General features: G+C 36.3%; 1 long non-coding RNA gene across 1 annotated transcript; it reads left to right on the top strand.

Moving 5' to 3' along the window:
- LOC127938752 (uncharacterized) lies at positions 1 to 21737 on the top strand. The gene is made up of 3 exons (XR_008148786.1): positions 1 to 79; positions 18482 to 18576; positions 20940 to 21737. It is a non-coding gene; the product is annotated as an uncharacterized LOC127938752 (long non-coding RNA).
- Positions 21738 to 23625: the final 1888 nt, after the last annotated feature.

The following is a 23625-nucleotide window of genomic DNA, read 5'->3' as shown; positions in this document are numbered from 1 at the left end:
CCGGTGTCGACTCACTTCTGCCGCCGTGTGGACACGTGATGAACACGCAGTGCGTCAGTTTGCGTTTACAGGGAACGAGGTACGTTCTGTGTTGCTTGCTGTTCATCCACTAAATTGTTTATCAGCTGGCGCTCGACATAAAAACGTTATAGTAGATTGTTTTGATTTACTTCTAAAGTAGGGATTGTACGACTGAGTGGGTGTAATGCGCGTTGTAGGGAGGAGATACTAGTATGTAATTGTTGTTCGCCTCAGCGTTTGAAGACATGGTGTTTTTAATCCTTCACACTCTTTAAAGGGGGTGTGTTGTAGGGATTTGTATTTTGGAGAAAAACAATCCCAAGAGAGAAGAAGAAAGTGCCAAATGATATTAATAAGATATTAATTCCTTTTATTAATTCCTTATATCAAAAACCCTTTGTCCTAATACAATTTGGAGGTTATGCAATGGATTAAAAAACAAAACAAACAAACAAACAAAAAAATAGTCTTACAGTAGTAGACTTTTAAAGTCCTGCTCTGTACATTGTTTGTTGTGATATTGTACATCAACTCATTGAAATGCTGAACTAAAATTATAGCACAAGACAACTCAACTAGCAACTCAAGCGGACTTATTTCATATATTGGTTATACTTGTAAGTCAATTTCAGAACTTTTCCAATAGTACAAAAAGACTAACAAAAAACATCCACATTTTTTTGGGACCTAACAGTTCTAATACAAATCTCCTAGGAACATTGGTTAAAATCATCCTTATATAATTCATCCTCATTGTAAGCTTTGTTTACTCAAAGGACGGATTTCATAATTTTTTTCCAATACTAATTTTAACGTGCAGTTAGATTAGACACAAAATCTTCTAGTTATTTAGATATAACCCTTATGACCACTTCCCAGTGTGACATCTAGCCTGGACTCCCTTATACTTGAAGTTGTTTGCTTCTCTTGTGAAAACAGTTTGTTGTGGGAACTCAGCGAGAGAAACAGAGACTGTAGGAGATGGTTTTGGGATTTGAAGCGCTCCTCCAGAGCCCAATCTCTGTGACCTCAGCTCAGGAAGAGCTTCCTATGTGAAAGTGTGGGGGAGTGGGAAGCTGAATACTTGTGCTGCAAAGTGAATGTCTAGCTCTGTCAGTCAGCGCGTGTGATTTGTGTTTGCTGGCCGTATTTGCTTCAGTCAGATTTGCATAATTTTCTTCTTATAAATTTGCAAGTAAAAACATCAAGGTGATTCATGAATTAGTTTAAGTTTAGTCTGAAAGCATTTAAATGGCTTTAAGTGTAAGTCATGCGTGATAATGGCTTCATATTTGGCTCTTTGTGTATTATTCTATTAAAAATGAGCGGTTTTATGTCTGTCTAGCAAAACATGAAATTGCCAGTGTTACATATTCGATTGAGATGCCGTCTGTGTGTACATTCATACAGCTCAGTCTCATGTTTTCCTGTCTTACTGAAGCAGTGGGTGGAGTAGTGTATGGATGGTTAAGCAATTGGGCCAGTTTGGATAAAACATTCATATTTAGAGAAAATACAAAAGCAAAGCATAAAGCCTCAATGACAACACTGTTGGAGACAATGAGAGCACACAGGCCAGGACATCAGTAGTGCACACGATCAGAAGTCAGGGCTGGGCGCCTGCTCCTCGCCTCTGGAATGCATAATGTGCACAAAATGTGCAGGATTATGTCTTCAAAGGTGTCACATTTTACTTTGATTGTGTGCTTTGGCTAAGTTAATTCTCTTTAAATGGGTAAAGACATTGCAAACAGCAACTATTTTCTTTAATAGAACATGTTTTTCCTTTGTGTCACTCACCTTGTTTAGAGCTTATAATCTTTCATTTCTCTCTCTCAATAAACACATGCATTCAGAACTCCAGTAGACTTTGCTTTACTCTTGAGCCCCTCTTTTAATCACCAGACCTGTCAGGCATTGCAGTTTTCACAGTGGCATAACTCTTTAACAAATGACAGACAAATTCAACTTTGTTTCTGTTTGGTGGAATTCAATTATTAACCTTCAACCTTCCACCCTTTAACCTCACACAGCAAAACCATTTGTAGTGCCTTTGCTAAACCCTTTAAAAGAGATAGTTTTGGCAAAAACAAAAATCCTGTCATCATTTACTCACCCTCATTTGCTCCAGCGACAATTACTTTCTGCTATGAAACACAAAAGTGAATTTTTTGAAGAATATCCAGGCCATTCTTTTCATGTAATGAAAGTGAATGGGTACTGAGGCTGTCCTTTACCATAGCATCAGCTGAAGAACTCTATCTTTTGCCTCCCTGAAAGGCCAAACAAACCACTGCTCAGATCCTTCAAGCCATTGTCCAAGCAACTACTGCAGACAGGCTAGCATCAAGCATGCATCCTTCATATATTTGAGACTGCAGGTAGAGCTGACAAGTGTGTGATTGACCGTGTAAAAGCTCATTGGCTTGTTTACACTGTGCCTGGTATTTCACACTGTATCACACAGTTTGAAAATGATTCATGATTTATTAAGTTTCTATTCCAGATGAAGGAACAGCATTTATTTGATATCGTTCACATAAATCAGCCACAAAAATAAAACACGAAGTATTCTACATTTTTGCTTATCACTTCAATGCTGTTTCTGTTGCTTCGATGGGAATGAATACAAGCTCTCACTTGCCACACATGGGGACTTTTCAAGAACTAATGGGTAATGCTCAGATGTAAATCATTTGTTTATCCATTCTGACTTTGAAATGTATTATGGACACTTGGAGGTCAATGTCGAAAGCCTCTGTAGTGTTTATCTTTGTCTGTCTTCTGAACAGTCTTATCCATTTCGTTCACATTGTGAGAGTTGATCCACAAAACCAGGGCTCTTAAGTAAACCTGTCACTCACTTTAGAAACTTGTTTGTCCAAATGCTCTGACAGTTTGAGTAAAAGCTGTGGCGAAATATTTTCAGTTTAAGAGGCCCTGATAGACCAGAGCGGAAAGCTTTAAAGGCGGCGTGTTAACTGAGTGTGTGTAAATTTGGCCATGGACAGGCAGGTTAATGACCCTATTGTGAAAACCATGAGGCACAATCCACTGACTTGCCATGAATCTTCTATGTCATTGTTAGTTAACTATTTTGTAACATTGTAATTGTAAAAATTGTAATATGTAACATTCAAAAATAATTTGCAAAATGTTCTTTATTTAGGAAAACAGCTTTTTTGTTGCTTACTGTGCTGTTATCTACATACCTTCATAAAAAATTAATTAAATACCATTAACCAATTTAATAAAAAATCAAAACATAATCATACACAGAAAGAGTAATGGTACATAGTTCCCCAAGATTATGCAATTATCTTATTTACCTTAATGCTCTTTCAAACCCATATACTTACTTTCTCCACAAAATGTGAATTTTTCATTAACAGTATTAATTGAATGGGTTGTCAAGCTCCAAAATAACAATATGCACAATGAAAATAACATCCATATTAATTTTGTGCTAAATGTCATCTTAAGCCATTTGTGTGGGGCAACAGATTGAAATTGTGAAGTGAATTGTTCTTTTGAGTTATACCTTTTCAATGAATTGGTTGATTCAGTTCACTAAACTGGTCTGAATGATTCCTTCTTATTTGGTAACTGCACTAAGGGAAGATTATCCTCGTTATTTCTTACACTAAGAACATAAATAAAGCACATGAGTCATTTGGACCATTTTATGATACTTTTATATTACTTTAATTATACTTTTATGATGTTTTTTTAAGCTTGAAAGCTCCAGTCATCATTATTTTGCATGAAAAAGAGCAACCAGAGTTATTCAACAATTCTTATTTTCCAAGATTTTGTATTCAATGGAAGAACATGTGTCATATGGGTTTGGAAGGATGTGATGGAGAGTAAATTATGCAAATGAAGGCAGAATTTTCCATTCAGGATGACCTAATAATAACTAACATGTTTAACAGACAACACTAACAATAACATATGTTTGTTTTCCAATAGATAAGACATATCTAGATATGAGAGGAGCCCCCCTACACATGAGTAAGTGCTGTGCTTTGATGATATGGTTTAAAAGACATGGCTTCATGTCCTATGGATAAGGGCTGAAGATAAAGACCTTCGGAAATAGTCACCATGTTTTCATGTACCATTTAAGGATGCAATAATCAAGTTTTTCTGTTTTCATAGAACAGGCTATCTCCTGCTGTGACCCATTTGAACTCAATGGCTTGTTCCTAGAGGTCATGGAGGAGCAGTCCCTTTATGTCTCTTTCTCTCTGTCCTCCCCTTGGTTTTCTCTTTATATGAGTGTGTTTGTTTGAATCAGTGGGGGTCATTAGGAGACTAGACATTTGTCTTATCACAAAGGCAAGGATGGTTAATATGTTTCAACGCCTCCATTAGTGTGTGTCATTGTGCGCGCAGAAGAGTCCTCACTTCTCGTACATTTCACGCTGACATACATCTCACCACTTTAAACTGAGAAACAGAGAGAGAGGAAGAAAAAGAGACCAAACCAGAACTGCAACACTTCCTGCCAACGTGCCCAATCTTGCCTGCATCAGATCTCTTTGGATTATGGGAAGTGGGAACGGAAAAAAGAGAGAGGAGAAAAAAAAAAAAAAACTTTGAGGAGACGAGAGATAAGACTCGGTGAGAGCCGAGCAGATTGGCCACACAGAGGAAAGTGTAACGGGTTTGGGCTGGGTAGAGTGTGAATGGGATGTGAGGGCAGACATTAACAGGAAGATTATGTGTGTGTGTCGGGTTATCTGGCCTAGGCGAACTCCACTTCTGTCTGGACTGACTGCCACCTCTGATCTCCTCTAAAAGCTACCGTATCCGGCCATAATTTTAGTTCTTATAGGACTTGCGTGTGTCTTTTGAGTGTGTCTGTGAGAATAAGCATGTTGGAACAGTTTGTAAAGAGTTAAAAAATCTTAAAAAATAATAATTAACAATCCAAACACACAAACCCAAAGTTGAAAGTGAAAATGACTTTATTAGACATAATAAGAATCCAACAGATGAAAATATAATTTTAATTTTACAAATTTTTGTAATACTTGTCAAAAACCTCTAAATCACATCCAATTTGTAATAAGAACCAGCATGCATAGACAAGACATGAAAGAGAAGCTAAGTGCATGAGAGCTGGTCTGGTCGCCTGTTTTTTCTTGTAAATCAATTTGGAACAATTACATTAAAGCATGGAACAACGTGTTCCAAGCTTGCGTTGATGTGGTGGTAACAAAACCTCAGTACTCAAGGGCCTGATAGAATTACTTTTAACGGTCTGATCTGTTAAACCGCATGCATTTTTTTTAATTCAAGTTGACAGTTAAACTAACTTGTTAAGCAAGATTCTCTTCAGACTGTTGCTTTGCCCTACTTATACGTTTGTACAATTTGCAGAAAATTTTTTCTAAGGTGACTTGCATTGTATTCAAGGTATCCATTTCATCAGTTAATAGCTTATATTTAGCTGTAGCTCCCCTTGTGGTAACGAAATTGCAAAGCGCTGTTAAGGTGTTTTGTGAATTGCACTCTTTCACATTTGAGTTCATATTAAATTTGCCGACTTTTGATTGCAGATTTGGGTAGTTTAACAATTTGAGCACAGTTTGAGACATTGTTCAGATATCCTCTGAAGGTGGCATGCAAGAATTCAACTGGTTCAACTGGTCTGACGTTGATTTTACAGCTGTATGCGCTCTAGGGGAAAATAGTTTTGCTCTGAAATTGCTCGCTCTTAGCTCATAGTGTATGTTTTGTTTAAGTATCAGCTTTCTCTGAGATGTTTCAAATGTGATAATTGTTGACATGCACTAATGTTTAGAAGTTTTCGGTGAGTAAGATTTTTAGATGTTTTTGAAAGTGTCTTGTGCTCTTCAAGCCTGCATTTATTTGAGATAAAATACAGGAAAACTGTAATTTCTTTGAAATATTATTACAATTTACAAATAAAGCTGCTTGCAGGTAGACAATTTCTCAGTCTCTATTTCTCAGTAACGAGGAACTAAAATCACTGCTTTGAAGTACAGTAACTAAACTCACAGCTTCATTGTTTGTAGATAATAACGCGCAGATGCAGATCTCTCTCTCTCTCTCTCTCTCTCTCTCAAAATGGCCATATTTCTGTCATAAAACAGTTGACTAATATTAAATTATTTGAAACTTTGCTCTCTTTCATTGCTTAGCAGTACAATTCACACTCTGCTGCTGTGAAAAGTAAACCCCTCCTACTTTGATTTTATTGGCCATCTCAATTATTTTGACATTGCTGAGCGCTATTTAACTCCCTGAGGCAGACCATGCTGAAAATATAGCTTTTAAAGGTTTTTGAGCGCTGCATAATGGAGTCCAGTAGATCATTGCAAGAATTTCAAATATTGGGTGGGGGGGCAGTTTGACCATTTTTAAATATTAGGGGGGACTTGTCCCAGGGTCATCGATTGCACTCCGCGGAGCCTTCATCTTGATTCTGACCCCCCTTCTTCATTGCCATTTGATCCTAAAATCAGACATTCTTCTGGCTTAAGTCATTTCCTTATTGTTTCTATTCATCTTTCACTGTGTAGCCATTCAATGAGTCTGAGTCTCTCTCTGATGACAAGTATTGGCTGTCTCGCTTCTGCTCACACGAAGTGTGTGAGGAATGTATGTGAGCTTCAAACAGCCTCCTGTTGGATTCACAGCCCATTCTGTGCATTCCTGTGTCGCTGCCAGCTTTAAACAGCCAACTATCTGCCCTCACATAAGCTGGTATCAGAGAGAGAGAGAGAACGAGAGAGAGGAAAGGGAGTGGAGAAGCAGACAGACGGAGAGAGAAAGCTTCCGTCTGAGAGCAATGTCTGGTTGAAACTATGCAAACCTCAATTTTTTGGCTTTGATTGGTGCTATCTTTGTAGATATTTTTAAATTAAAAGAATATTCTGGGTTCAGTTAAATTCAATCACAGAATTATCCATGTGTCCCTTTTTTCTGACACTGTAACTGACAGTACAGTGAGTACTTATAGTGTAAATATATGGTGCCAATTGGTAAATGTTACAGTTTTCACTGTTTGAATAGTTTAGCACACACGATTTAAACAATATTGATGGAATACCATGGAAAAAATTATTTGTTAACCTTTTGTGTGTAAAGTTCCAATTTAAAACCTTTGTTGCCTTGACAATGCAGTATGAACCCTAAATGGATGTAAAACATTTTACAGCTAAAATAATACATTTAAAAATAATTCGTTTTTTTTTTCATAAAATTATGCTTTTATTTCTGCTTTTAAATCCAATCAATCAATTTTGCAGTTGTACTGAATATCAGCATGTCTGTGCGCCTTCATGCCTTTAAACCCTACATCTTGATTCATGAATCATTCTGTGAGTGATGTGCTGAAGTGTGTGTGTGAGTATAGGCTTGAGGAAGTGTGTTCTTTTACTGAATGGGGCAGTAGTGTGTGTGTGTGTGTGTGTGTGTGCAGAAGAGCAGGAACAGGAAGCCAGATCGCCAGTGGCCAGTGTGACTTTCTGTGTTGGCCAGGACTGAAGAGTAGACCCATGGGAGATGGCCATAATCATGGCAATCAGCATGATTAAACCTCTTTAAACCACCCAGAGAGAGAGAAAAAGAGAAACAGAAGGAAAAGTTCAAAAGAGACAGAATTAAGAGTAGTTCCCTTTCGATACTTCACTCATACTGCGTATGGGGAAAAGTTCCTTTTTTCCTCGATACTGAAGCCTTTTTTCAATAACGCAGTGCAACTGCTCTGCCATTGGTCTAATCTGTAAACTTTTTTAAACCAATGACAGTGCTGCGTAGCTGCGCGAGCCTGTGGCAATACAGCGTGCCAAAGCCTGCCATCTTGGGATCTTATTGACCCCAAACTTTAAAATGGTTTATTTCAACAGTTTATTTAGGCTTATTTAAAGTCCAGTTCCATTGCAGTAAATGACCTGTTTCCATTCCCAAGTGCCTGAGCTTGTAAGCGGTGTCATGTATTGTACAATGCTGTATGGCTCATTCCTCACTGTAACAGTATGTATATGTTGAAAGAGGCCTGAATCAGGGTGCTATTGGGGTAAATGAGGGTTCTCTGTCTGTCACCATGATGGCTGAGGAAAAAAGAGAGGACTAATTGAACTGCAAAGTGTTCTAATTAGTGAGCACAGCAATAGCAGCACTGCAGGGATCTCACTAGAAGGAATGAGACTCTGTATGTTTGGGAGTTAAATCTCTCTCTCTCTGTCTCTCTCACACACATTATAATTAAAGGCATAGTTCATTCAAAAAATTAAATTACCCCATAATTTGTGTCTATGTGTAATCTATGTGTATATGACTTTCTTCTTTCAGACAAATAGAATTGGAGATATATTTTAAAATGTCCTGGTTCCAAGCCATGTTCCAAGCATTATAATGGTAGTCAATGGGTGATATTCTATAGTGCAGTTGCTTAGACACACAAAAACTCACATACTCAAACAGGACTGTTCATTCAAACATGGTAAATGATGTCATCACATAATGCTGGCACACTGTGATTAATGTTTGCTTAATGAGTGGATGTGTGTCTCCCCTGGACAGGAAGTGTGTGTGTTTGTTCCATGCAACTGCTGCTTCCTGTGCTAGAGGTGCTGTTTTTTTCACTGGAATCGTTCCAGCCGGATCAGAACATCGTTCAGACAAACTTCATACAGCTCAATACAGGAAAGACACTGAGACATTTTCACAATGTTGAAAATGAGGTCACATACACAAACTGCTTTCCAAAAACTGTTGTAAAAGCAACTTGCTTTTGAAAAATGTGTTCCTAATTTGATATCTGATAAGCAGGATGCAGTGTGCTGATGTTCCTGTCATGTGCATAAAGGATCTTGCAGCCTTCAGGGCAAATATGGATTCATATGAGACTCATGTGACTTTGACTGGTTTCTGCGTCTTTAACCATATCTAATGAGTCTCTCTTCGTCTCTCCTCATCCGTCTTTTTTCACAATGAACAGAACACATATAATAATGCTAGCAGGCTACAGAATTCCTTGCAACTGACAAAGTAGAACTTGTGTATGTACATACACTGACACTGATATTCTTATTTACTGTGTGATATACGTATAATAATATTGTGTCATGAAGACACAGGATAAACCTCTCTTTTACATAAAGCATGTCCTAAATGTCTCTAGAAAGAAGTACACCCACCCATACACTTTTTTTTCATAATTTAATTCAAGTATGAAATTAAATTAAATTAGTTTCCCCTTCCTAAAACACTGAAAAAGCGTTGTCATTTCCTTTGGCACTCAGTATAATTGAATAAGAGAAGTTATGAGTCGATGACAGGGCAGAGGACACACACAAACATTCTTTTGGAGTGTGCACACACTCCATTACATCTCAATTTTTTTTTATTAGATTAGATTCAACTTTATCAGTCAACATCATGCAACACTAGATATCCACAACACTTTGATAATGAGGCTTCTAATTCAATTAGTCAATATGAAGTTCTGGTAATTACAGCTTCAAAGCCAATGAAAGAGGGAGAGGTCCTTAAGTATGATGCTTATAAGTGAATTGCTTGAACAGGAGTGTAAACATAATCTGTAGAAAGCTAGTGAACATATGCATGAGTTGGCATTGCTGGTCTTGAGCACTGTCATGATTAGATATATAAATAAAAAAAACATACCAAAAATTATACGTATACAGGTGCATCTCAATAAATTAGAATGTCGTGGAAAAGTTCATTTATTTCAGTAATTCAACTCAAATTGTGAAACTTGTGTATTAAATAAATTAAATGCACACAGATTGAAGTAGTTATTTTATAAGTATATTTTAATTGTGATGATTTTAAGTAGCTATTTTAATTGTGATGATTTTGGCTCACATTTAACAAAAACCCACCAATTTACTGTCTTTTGGACCTTTGCAGGTGTTTTGAGTTGATTAGCTGATTGGCACGTCACCATATTCAAATTAGTTGAGGTAGTGAATTGGTGGGTTTTTGTCAAATGTGAGCCACATCATCACAATTAAAAGAACCAAAGACTTAAACTACTACAGTCTGTGTGAATTGAATTTATTTAATATACGAGTTTCACAATTTAAAATATAATTAATGGTGTATAATCACTCTACTTTTCCATTTTCCTGCTCTCTGTTTAATCACCATTCCTCTGTCAACTTATTTCAATATGTTGCTTTTTTATTTCACAAATAGGTGGGCATAATATAAATTAAACAATAATAATTGGAAAACAATTTATCATGCTTTATTGAAACGCTAAAATGAATCCATTCAATTTGTTAAGTTTGCAATGAAGCACCAATGGACCGATACTGCTCAGGCAAAATCAGTCTGTTTTCCTCTACACTGCTCACATGCTCTGGTATGTGTCAGTGTTAAACTGTGTATTTGTAAAGTTGAGTCTGGCTGTATTTCTTTTATGAGTCAGTTTGGCACAGAGGATCTGTCTCGTGATGTTGGGGTTGTGGGAGGTCAAAGGTCAGAGGCCTGAACAACCAGTCAGCGAAGCCTCTTTGGTAGTGCCACCCGGAATGTTCAGACCAGCGAGAGGCGGAAATGTACAGATGGTGTGTGTTAGTGTGAAGAGAGCATCTTAAACCAATCAGAGCTTTCTCATGGGAAATGGAGCTGCGCCAAACAAACTGCAGTAGAATAGCACCCTCTCCTCACCCCTTTCCAGATCTCTTGGCTTAATGCTGGGGTCAAAGGTCAGGGGTTGACCCTCTGAACAATGCTTTGGATTGTTGATATGAGCACTTAGAGAGGATCTTGAGTAATTGAGGTGTGGACATGGTTTTGATGTGTTACTTACAACTTGATGCTGCCTTTGGTTCAGTTTTAGTCTGTCCAGCTTTTGAATTCAGGAAACCGTTGAATCTACTTCTAAATGTTGGTTGATGAAGGTATAGTGATGCTTTCAATGGTTAACCGTGTCAACTCACAATGCATCCATTATGTGGAATGTGTCTCAGCTATTCTAATCATTTCACAGTTGTTTGTATTGGCTATCTTTGTTTATTGCTGTTATCTGAAGTGTTTGTGTGTGTGTGTGTGGTGTCGAGAGCTCTAGTCCCTCCTTCTCCAGGGTTGATTGATGAGTTTGAACTGGTGTTTCTCATGGAGGGGGGAGGCAGCAGAGCTTTGATTTCCGTCCTGTTGGTCTGGGTTGTGTCCTGCTTTCTGTCCACTTCTCTCTCTCTCTCGCTTTCTCTTTGTTGGTCCGTCACTGCTGGTCTCATCCTCTGTACCCACTGGTTAACAAAATTGAATGCTTATATAAAGGCATAGTTCACTCAAAAGGTCCGTCATCATTTACCCATCCTCATTTCATTCCTAACCTGCATGACTTTCTCTCTTCTGCACAGCAAAACTGGCAGAATTTTTCAAAGAATTATACTGGTTTCTTTTTCCCGTTAATTTACAATGAATAAGAACTGGGGCTTTCAAGCTTCAAAAAGCTAACAGAAATGCCATAAAAGTTGTCTGTGTGATATGATATGATAGCTTTGGGTGAGCAAAAAAAGCCTTGTTTTCCTTCACACATTTATGAGAGACAATTGATTGATCTGATTTGGGAACACATTTTTTTCTTCAGATCTTTTCATTGAAATAAACGTTTTATGTTATATCAAATCATATTGATTATCAATAGAAATTGGTGTTTTTTTTTTCAGTTATCATTTTAGTTGATAGATTGTGTAATTATCTAGAAAGGAATACCCATTTAATTTATTTGAAAGTGTCCCAATTATGCCATATTCAATATTGCCTTTCATGCAGTGTGTAACATCACTGTCTGTAAATGTAAACTATCTATTTGTGAAGCTGACAGTGCACGGTAAATAAAGGAAGGGAAAGGGAAGTTGTGGCCTAGTGGTTAGAGAGTTGTAGTCCTAACCCTAAGGTTGTGGGTTTGAGTCTTGGGCTGGCAATACCATGACTTAGGTGCCCTTGAGCAAAGCACTGAACCCCCTACTGGTCCCTGGGCACTGCAGCATAAATGGCTGCCCACTGCTCCGGGTGTGTGTTCACTGCTGTGTGTGTGCACTTTGGGTTAAATGCAGAGCATGAATTCTGACGTTTACAGGTTTTTCTATTTTTTTGTGTTTTGAATCATTGAATTCGTGAAATAGCATTTTTTCAGATTTCTTGTTTCACAGAATAAAGTCAGCCATATGTGTGTGAAACAATATGAGGTTGTGTAAATGATGACATCATTTTTTTTAAGGGTTGAATAATGTCTCTCTTTCATTGTCCACTTCCGCAGTAACTCATGCTCTTGTACTAGGTCTCCCCTGAAAGCAGTTTAAACTGAGAAGTCCAGTTCATCATCGAGACTCGTTTGAGTAGACTAATGATGCACTTCCCTTGTTTATGTGCGCTGGTGTTTCAGTCCCTTGGCTGGGAATTTCTGTCTGATCCTAAGGATTTCTGAGAGTACCGCTCATTCTTTCAGCAGTCAACCTGTAAAATCCTTGTTAGGATTAGACATGTCTCCACCCAGGAGAGGTGTTTTGCATAAGACATGGAATATATTTCAAGCTTTGTCCAATTTAAGTGTAGACAAACTCTTCATTACCAGCAGATGTGTGTGCGTGTGATGCACTAATTCTTTTAGTTGAGAAAGACCAGACTCCTGTCCTGTTCTCAGGGTTCACATACATACTCACACATCAGAGGTGGACACACACATTGAATGGGTCCACTGCAGAAGGTAGACCTATTTAATACATTAAAATAACTTTCCAGGTTCAGTACAAGCTAATCTTTATTGATAACTGCACACTGTTTGAAAAGTATAGCCACAAAAAGTATATTATTTATTGCTTATTTTGTCACATAGTTATATACGATGTGAGCATGTCAAACTGATGAACCCATAAATCTTTCAAGTATGCTGAAAAGGAACATTAGGTAACTGTCAGCTGTTTTCAAGGAATAAATTCCATCATGTCATTACGTCTGTAGAATAACAGAAGTCCCACTGTTAACATAATGATTTAGATTTGTACATTGATGATGATAATTATTTCTCTAATTTTTGTAATATACAAACAAGTTTCACATTTAATGCTCTATAATGTCTTGCCTCATGGACTTTTATTTTAAGTGCATTAATGTAAAAGTATTTTTTTTTTATTTTTTTTTAGCCATAGATATGTTTGAATCATGTCAGAATGATATTGTTTACGAATACTTGAAAATCATAATTACCAGTAGGAATTTCATGATTTTTTTCAAGCTCTGAATATCCCATCATTCTCAGGGAGGGTAAATAAATGATAAAATACACAGTATGCAAAAATGGCATGTCCTCAAAACTCTTCTGTTCCCCTAAGAAAATAAATAATAAAAATGTGTATTTTGTACTTTGATTTGGATCGTTTATTTTGTTTATGTTTCCCCCCTTTCTACTTTATATATTTTATGTATTTTGACTATGTGTATGCATGTATATTAGGTGTTGTCCATATATGTGAAGCACCATGGGAGTGAATTAATCGCCCAATGGGGATTAATGAAGCTCTAAACCTTAGAAGCATCTGCGTTCACTCATAAAGTATGTAATATATTTATATTTTTTTACTCTTTATCCCAAGGTTTTTTTTTTTCCTGTCACCATGTCCCTTTATGGACTCTGTAATTAAGGATGAAATAAATTAAAAAATGTCTATTTTATTTTGATCAGTATCACTTGATTATTTCAGAATTATGATTTCTTATGAACTCACAAGTAGCAACTTCCCAAGAGGACTTCAGTATAGCGTATGATTCTCTTCTTGCTAATTGGCGGGACATTCGCATTCCAGATCTAAGTGGACAAAAATCTGAGTAGTGCAACATGAGTCATAAATATTATAGTTTGTTCCCTGAAGACAACTTTGAATTTATTTTGGAGTACACAGGTAACTACAGCGATTGAATCACTCTTCCATTGAGCTGAATAAGTTCTGGTTTATCAGTGGAAATCACAGCATCCGTTGGGAAGGATGACTGACCTCTCTCCTGGCCATAAATCAGGAGATGCCATCCCTTTGTTTACACACATCCATTTTTCAAGCGATCCGCTTGCGTTTCTCCATCCATCAGAAAATTTTTTTCGTTCCCTGAGCGCGTGCGTCAGTGTCACAATAATAAATCAACCTGTGAGTATGTTTTCATGGCAGGATTTTCCAGTGCACACATATTCGAGTGGTTAATAGAAGCGTGTGTGTGGCTGAACATTACCTGTGTTACACAGCATTTCCTGTATCCTTTACACCTCCAGACAGCTGCCCCAGCAGAGGTCGTGACCCCTAGCCTTATCTTCCGCTTTGATCTACTCCTTATTCATTCACAATTTCTACCTCTGAGGACACTTCTCTCTCTTTCTCTGCTGCTCTCCCTCAGTTATTCACCAGGCAATGTCAACAGCACCCAGAAGCTGTGGGGTAAAGGGTCATTTGTCGGGACCCCTGAGAATCTTCCAGTCTTGCCATGTCAAGGCGATGCGGGAGTGACCAGTAACTTTTCTTTTTTGGTGAACTGCTTACATGGTTGGTTGACCGTTGTTTGAAATCTGACAAAAATAAAAAAATACCCTTTACAAGCCATCAGATTTCCCATGGGTCTCACATCAATACCACATCTCCTTCATTAGCACACATTTATTCATTTATTCAATTATTAATTCACCTATTGATTCATTTGATTTGTTCACCCGTGTGTGCATGAATAAATATGTGCAACTTCATGCATGAATAAGTATTTGTGTGTGTGTGTGTGTGGTGTCAATAGGTTGGAATATATTAGAAAGATTGAGTGTTAACAGCTTATGCAGGGTAATCAATTCTGAGAATCAATGCATCAATAAGAGAACATGAATCTTGTGTTGTCTGGACATATGACTGCTTTTAACTCGATATTGGAATAAAATCGTAATCATTTTGGTCAGTACTAAGATCACAGTTATTTACCACCATTCCTCACTGATGTGATGGAAACAACATGCACTCATTGAACTTTTCATTGAACATTTTTAAAAAGATTTTAAAGAGCGGCTTTCCTTGAACCTTGCAATTACTCAAAAAATCAAAACAACAGAAAAATTAGATAAAGAAAAATATAATAAAAAATAAATAATATGCCTATACTAGTGGCGTAATGATATAGATATTAATACCGAAAACTTTGGAAAACATGTTTTGTTTGTTTTTCCCCAGCTGTACCAAAAAACATACCGAACTGTCATTGTAAAACTGAAGTACCTACTGAACTGCCATTTTTGTGTACTGTACCATCCCTAACATACAGCATACACAATTAATTCAGTAATATGTTGCTACCAAGTCAACTATTGTATTGAAGATATAATGTAGTTTTATCCATTAAAGATTTAATAGTAAACAAGTAAAATGATCTAAGTATTCCCTAAATCTAAATGACAAGAGGTGTCTTTAAAAGATGGGCCTCCACATCTCCAAGACTTTATGACATTTTTCATGTGGTTGCTGGCTCTTGTTTACAATGCTTATTACATGATATTTTACATTTTCTGAATCTGACGACCAGCCGAATCCTCTCGTCAGGTTTTCAGACACTGTGTAAAACTGGACTCTGCATTGATTCTAATAGTAAGAACCACTGAGTCAGAAGAATTAATGGTTTATGGAGAGTTGACGGTGTTCCTTGTAGTTAAGGACTGATGAAAGCTTTCATTATGTGAGCCAAGCTTCGCTGTTTAATCAGATCCTTTTTATTTGAACTTGTGGTGGTGATTGTATTATATTGCTATGTGCTAAAAACACATTTTATATATGGTAAATCTCAATGTGTATATATTCTGAGTATGTTTTCACTGCCAACACTCTCAGTTGTCATATATGTACAATCTGAATTCCAGGGCTGTACTGACTCTTTAAACAGCTTTCACCAGCCTCTGTTTGTCTCTTCCCATTGACTTCTGCTCCACTCTGTCAGCAGCCTGGATCATGTAACGGTAAATAAGTACAAGGCTGATAACAGTAAGAGCTAAATTAGAGAAGAGCTCATTTGCTCAAGCTTCTAATTATCCCGTTGCACCAAACCGCACAGAGGCGAGAGTTGAGTTTGAGAAGGTCTTTTCAAGCTGGGCCAGCAGTGCTATGACTCACTCCTGTTGAGCAACATATGTTCTTTTTCTTTTTTTTTTTTTTACTTGTTTGTTTGATGAAAACTAGAATGAGTTTCAAAAGGGAAATGTCACTGTTCCAACTTTTATCCTGCACCAGAAAAAATAAATTGTTATGACATTCTTGCCTCATTTAGGAGGATTTATTCTCTGCAGAATAATGATTTCATCATGTGTCTGAAGGATGGAAAATAAGGAAGTAGGTAGGTTTCTATTATACATATATATCAATGGTTTAATTATAGCAACACTACTATACAAATCTTTTTGTTAAAAATGACAAAAGTAATATATATCAAGTGTTTTCAACAGAGAAAAATTATGTAAAAAATGATTTATTTATTTAAAATAGTAGTAGTAGTAGTAGTAGTAGCAGTAATAAAACATTTTCTTACATTATTTCTCTCTAAATTTTTCTGTGGACCCCAGTTTGGAAACAGCTGTTATAGACATCTTTTATGGTCGTTGTTATAATTATATTAATAATAATTAATTAATAAATTGGAATAAAATGAGAAGAAATCCATAATCATATTAAGTAAGTAAAAGATTTGAACATTTACTGAAGTTGATATTGTTTTTATAATGCAATAACTATATTTTTCTCAGAGTCTAAGTGGGTGCTATTTTTATAGCTGAATTTATATATTAGCAAGAGGAGCCTTCAAAAGTAGATTATCATATTTGGAGGTCCTTGCTGTATATGAAGAAAGGCTGGATGCTGAAGTCTTCTGAAGCCATGAAATATAGTGCATTAATAGAACGGACTAATTTTATAGATGAATACGTATAAAGGGCAAAGTACAAAGGACAGATTTCGCACTGCTGCACAAATCGAGGAGCTTCTGTAATGATTATTGGATGTGATGTTAAAAGACTGATTGATTACTAACAGAAGATCTATGGTACACGCTTCTGATCAATTCACTTATCGAATGTTAGTAAGCACATCTGCCCTGCTGTTGCATTAAAAATCAAGCACCATGTCAAAGCGGACTTAGTATTCAAACACACACACTTTGTCTCTCTCACACAGATACAAACAGAAAGTGTTTTTCTAGTTTTTTTTAGATGGAAATATTTTGAAAAAAGTTTTAGGTTTATCAAAATACAGTAAAAGAAGTGATATAGGAAAGTATTATAATTGAAAATAACAGTTTTCTAATCATTTAAACTGTAATTTATTCCTGTGATCACATTTAGTGTCACATGACTCTACAGAAATCATTCTAATATGCTGATTTTCTGCACAAGAAACTATATTTGAGGAAAGCACGATATATTTTCTGTACTCTTAGATGAATAGAAAGTTCAGAAGAATAGCTTTCACTTTACTTTCACTTTTGATCAATTTAAAGAGTTCTTACGGAATAAAAATATTAATTTCTTCAAAACTTCAACAACAATAATAAAAAACGAAGAACTTAATTTTATTATTAAATTTTTCGGGGTTTTTTTGTGCCATTAAAACATCCTGCAAGTGTCATAGCTTGAAATGTCCTTCTCATATGATAGACAGAATGACCAAGCTCTAAAAACTTTTTTTATTTTTTTATTGTTATTTGTCATGTCACACAGGCACATGACCGCATTTAGAGCAACAAATTGATTAATTTTTTTACGTCATTGCACTAGTTGCCATGTCCACTGGCATTTCAGAAAGAAGACCAGAACAAGGGTTGAAATTAATCACTTTTTTTGTGAATTCATGACAAAAAACCTTATTAACATTTATAAGTGACCACAAGGAACATAGAATCCTTTGGAATCCTAAATCCTTCCGTTTGTTTCCAGGTTTACATTTGATGGATTTGATTCTGAGTCTCAGATTTCCAGTGCAGTCTCGGATGTTTGTACTCGACTCGACTGTATAATAAATGTCCAATCATTTCTACTATGCATGGCCTCAACTCAACACTGTCACTTCCCTAACCACAACCTTCACTGCAGTGACATGAAAGCCATTTGCTGGCCATTCCGATCTTGAACCCTCTCTTTTAGAAACACACAAACTTGTGTTTGGGTTTCCCACACAGAGAAGCTCTGAGGGAACACAGTGACACAGTACAATACAATGATTCAAATCAGAACACATGAGCTTTCAGCATTCACATGCGCTATCTCTCACAATCTGCATTGCTACAGTCTCATATGTAGCTGTGAGCTGCCTCTGCATCTGATGAATGTGAGAGTTTGCTGCGTCAAATGTTAGATGCTCACGCAAATAAACAAACCATAACTGCTACTTGTCTTAATTCACATTTCCAATCAGAGTTTCTCATCTGTTTTCTTTTTTCCACCCAGTAACCTGTGACTCATCACATCCTCCAAAAGGAAGGAGTCCCCACAGGCACAGGAAATGGACTAGCAGGTCAAAGGAGGTCAAGCAGGGTCAGGCGGTAAGATCTATCTATCTATCTATCTATCTATCTATCTATCTATCTATCTATCTATCTATCTATCTATCTATCTATCTATCTATCTATCATCTATCTATCTATCTATCTATCTATCTATCTATCTATCTATCTATCTATCTATCTATCTATCTATCTATCTATCTATCTATCTATCCGTCTGTCTATATGTCTTTCTATCTGAGCAAGTGCCCCTTTTTGATTGTTGTTTTACTTTTATGGTGCTGTGGATTTTGTGTTCCACAGAAGAAAGTCAAACAGTTTCGGAGCAAACATGAGTGTGAATAAATGAAACTTTTTTTTGCATGAATTATTCACAGATCTGTTGTAAAGCAAAGCGTTACTTAGAAAATGTCTCTCGGCCCTACCACAGAGACCATCTGCCAGCTTACACCTGCAAATCATTTTACTCCAACTTGTTTATTGAACTTTTTTGAGTGCTACCAGGGTTTTCTCTGTGTTTGAGTCACACCGAACATAATTCTCCCTTGAGGGGGCTCGCTGCAATTAATGTGAACCACAAACAAAACAACAACAACAAATTAGACCAGGACACACACGCGCACACTTCCAACATTTTAGTGAACAAAAGTGCATTTGCTTTAGTATAATGGAAAAACAATTTGGCAAAGAGGAAATGTGCAATTATTTATTGTTTGTTGTTGAGAATTTCCTCTGACAGTCTGGTCTTTGTTACAATTTACTGATTTGTCACAAATACACTTTCTATCTTTCTATCTATCTATTTGGTCTCCTGGATAAATTTTCCCTCTGGATTTGATTAATTCTCTGCTAGAATGGATGCACACAGGCCTTCATTTTACCTCAGTTTTTCAATGCACCCAAAGCTACAATGATTAAACGCTCTCATTTCCGATAAAAGACCTCATTAGTGTGGGCAAAACCATGTGCACAGACTCACAGTTATTAGCACTCCTCCCCAATCTAACCTAACCTGTTTTTAGCTAATAGAGTGCAGCAATAGGGCCATATTGAACAAATGAGACAAACTCCTTTGGTAATGAGTTTTTCAAGGCATATCATTATGTAATGTGATTTACATACAAGCTTAGGTCCATCTAGGAATAAAAATACTGTAGGGAAATTAAACTGAATACAGCGTGATCTGATGTGTGTGTGTGTGTGTATACAGCCCAGTTTAAGGCACTTATCAAGATTCCTTCTAGTTTGACTCATTTACACAAATTGGTTCTTTTGAACAGTTTCTTTTAATGAATCAATAAAATAAACTGATTCAACAGTTCATTGCATCATCACATGGTCTCTGATATGCTGACGTGGCACGTTACATGATTTACAATGTTTCAGTATACCCAAATATTGGTACAAATTTAATGTCATCATGGATTTTCTATGAATAAGGGAGTTTATTGTAATTTAATGTATGCCAATTCAGTTTATACTGTATGCACTACCGGTCAAAAGTTAGGAATCAGAACGATTTTTAATGTTTTTTAAAGGAGTTTCTTATGGTCATCAAGGCTGCATTTATTTGTTCAAAAATACACTAAAAAAATTATATTGTGAAATATTATTATGATGTAAAGTAATGTTTTTCTGTTTTAATATACATAAAAATGTTATTTATTCCTGTGATGCAAAGCTTCATTTTCAGCACCATTACTCTAGTCTTCAATGTCACATGATCTTCAGAAATCATTCTAATATGCTGAGTTATTGTAAGTGCTGGAAACTGTTTAATATGCTTAATATTTTTTTGGAACCTGTGATACTTTTTTCAGGATTCTTTGATGCATAAGAAGTTACAAAGAAGAGCATTTATTTAAAATATAAATCTTTTCTTACAATATAAATTACAGTTCAAGAGTTTTGGGTCGCTACATATTTATCATTTCATAAGAATAATTATAATAATAAATCAGCATATTAGAATGATTTCTTAATGATCATGTGACACTTTATACTGGAATAATGGCTGATGGAAATTAAACTTTGCATCACGGAAATTAAACTTTGCATCACAGAAATAAATTATATTTTAAAAGATATTAAAAAAGAAACTCCTACTTTTTATTGTAATAACATTTTGCAAGATTACTGTTTTTTCCACCAGTATTTTTGATCAAATAAATGCAGCCTTGATGAGCATAAGAAACATTAAAAGTCTTACTGATGCAAACATTTGATCGGTAGTTTGTGTGTGTGTGTGTGTGTGTGTGTGTATATTCAGTGAGTGAGTGAGAACGACTCACTCTGATTAAATTTGTTCAGATCATTTTATGAACCAGTTCACATAATTCATTAAAAATATATTTTTCAAAAGATATATATGATGGTGGATCAGATGTCTTTTATGCTTGCAGGATGTAAATATCACATCACAGAGGATGATGGGAAATGATTTCTATGCCCAGTTCTTCTGCTGGTATCAGTCTGTCGTGAAGACCTGCAGACACCTCTGATCACTTCACACAGTGTAACATAAGAATCTGAATACGTTACTACTTCCCAAGCACACACACTTACACAGAAAGAGGCCCCTCTTTTGGAATTTTGATTAGTAGAATTCCTTCAGGATGTGGGATTGAGGACAGGAATGGGATCAAGGAGACAAGAGATGAGCGACCACCGACCCCATTTCCCCCCGAATCCTGCCTCTCAGAAAAGCCTCCGAATACACAGAGGAAATGAGGCAAAGCGCCACCTCTCACCTCCAGGGTTTTGATGTGGCGAGCTGTTTGGATATAGTGGGCATTTATTTATTTTATAACTGATGCTGGTTCAGCTCCAGCTGGAGGGAATAAAGCAGATGGAATGTTTTAAAGTGTAAACAGACTTGAGCGCTCTGACACAAAGGCTTACACCGGAGGGCAACATATCTACCTCAACATGTCCCGACTGCTAGAACGTGAAAAGGGGTCAGTGTGGGAAGTGACCTTGCTTCTTTTCAAGCCCAAATAATAAGAGGTGAACTTCATCGGGCTGTTCAGTGGCAGTTTCTCAAAAGATCTGATCATATAGCATCAAGGAATTGTGAGTTTGGTGTGTGTTTTATGTTTGTGATGCATGTTAAATCAGTGGGTGTGCTGTGTTTGTACAGCAGGAGTTGATACCTGGAGGGGAGCCTTTTTCACATCACTCCCAGTCCTCTGTGCTGTTTATTTATCCAGACGGTGCATTCTAAACACTGAGAATTTATGAGCGCTTTTATCTGTGGGTTTGTGTATCTGTTTCGTTTGGAGCTATAGGCTTGTCCAGACTAAAAATGTCCAGACTCAAATGTCAATTTTTTTTTTTAAATATCTGAATCACATTTAATATTTTTCTCCTGTTCAAATTACAAAAGAAGAAAAAAAAATAAACTGATTTTATTATCTCAATTTAGTTAGTATATTTTTGTATTTGTTATTATTATTATTATTATTATTATAAAAACAAAACAAAAACAACAACATTTGTTAGTATTTAGACTTTATATCTTATTTATTTTATTTTATTTATTTTTTACTATGGCAAGAGCAACCAGTAATGGACATTGATTGAATAAACATAGCTTCTATTATAAAAGCAAATGATTTGTTCAAAAACACAGATTCATTCAGAAACAAAACAACCTACCATCTCTATGGATGAGTCATTGAATCATTCATTTACTTGATTCGTTTAAAAACGATTGCTTGAGAAAAAGGTTTGTTCTTCAGTGGCTTCGTTTAGAGCTATTGGTTGAGCAAAATAAACAAAGTAAATGAACAAATCTTGTACAAGCCCTGACCTTATGCTGAAATAATCTAAAACCCACATATCATACAGATACGATTCTTGATTAATAACTGCACTACGGAACAAAAATGCACAATTTGTTTGTAAGTGACGAAAGGATCATTGACAATTTTCCACTTCTTCAAACTCATTAAAATCCGTAAAATGGCCAGACTCTAATGAAGTGTGAGGGCAGGAAAACCAGCATCCTCTATCTTTGTGTATGTGTGTGTGTGGCTGTGTTTATTTTTTTATTTATTATTATTATTATATAATTTTACAGCTTTACGACTTGTTTTTTCCTTTCCACATCATCATTAGAAGTGACTTAAATGAAGACGCACAGAAGATGCATGAAAACAAGGTGATGAAGTGAGACTAGCTGGGATTGTGTGTTCCTACATGTCTGTGTGCATATTTGTGTGTGTGTGAGAGGATGTTAGTTTAAAGCTGATATTCCCACTGAGATTCCTTTACCTTAATAACAATGAGAGGAGTTTTTGGCTGCTCCCTTTCCTTTTATTGGGCATGAAAATATAGACACATGCACATAGTGCGACAGGAACAAACTAGAACAGAGAGCCACGTGCTGAAAGACAACATCCACATCTCCACACAAAAAAGAACGGATGCTCTCTTCGAGCTAATTTTGGCCATATGCCATTACACACACACTCTCACTCATTGATTTGAAAATTATTCTAAAAGTTGCATTTCAATTAAGCAACACAAAGAGTACAAACAAATGCCAAAAATATATATAGTGGAAAATTAGAGTACAACCTATAATATCCTAAATTTCAAGGTCATTGCTTCTATTTGAAGTTATCTTAACAGGAGTAGAAGGGCAGGTTTTAGGCATATTTCATAAATTAATTGTATTCTGAGGTACAGTATAAAAATCCTAAATGAGATATTTGAAAAAAAATATATATTTTTGATCAAAATTAGAAAACACAGATACATCCCAGTTATTGGTGTTTATCTGGCACCTGGTGCTAATTTCCTTAATCATATGACATAATATATCATATGACAAACACTATTTAACTGGCAGCATTCCTCCAGTTTTCACTGAGATTGCAAGATGACAGGCCGCTCTAAGGTGATTGAAACCCTGCGACAGGAGGTTGTCCAGGTTAAGGCCAAAGGGAAGACACTTTGCTGCAACTGCAAGAGAATTTGGACATTCCAAATCTGTGATTTGTCCAGTATTGCAGGTTTTAAACAAATTAATTCAAGTCCCCCAAAAAGCCTGGTCGTCCACATAAGACAAATGCACAAGAAGAC

The sequence above is a fragment of the Carassius gibelio genome, chromosome A20 (assembly GCF_023724105.1).
Source record: "Carassius gibelio isolate Cgi1373 ecotype wild population from Czech Republic chromosome A20, carGib1.2-hapl.c, whole genome shotgun sequence".
NCBI lineage: Eukaryota > Metazoa > Chordata > Actinopteri > Cypriniformes > Cyprinidae > Carassius > Carassius gibelio.
The sequence above is the reverse complement of the archived record's forward strand: the minus strand, read 5'-3'. Positions and strand labels throughout refer to the sequence as shown.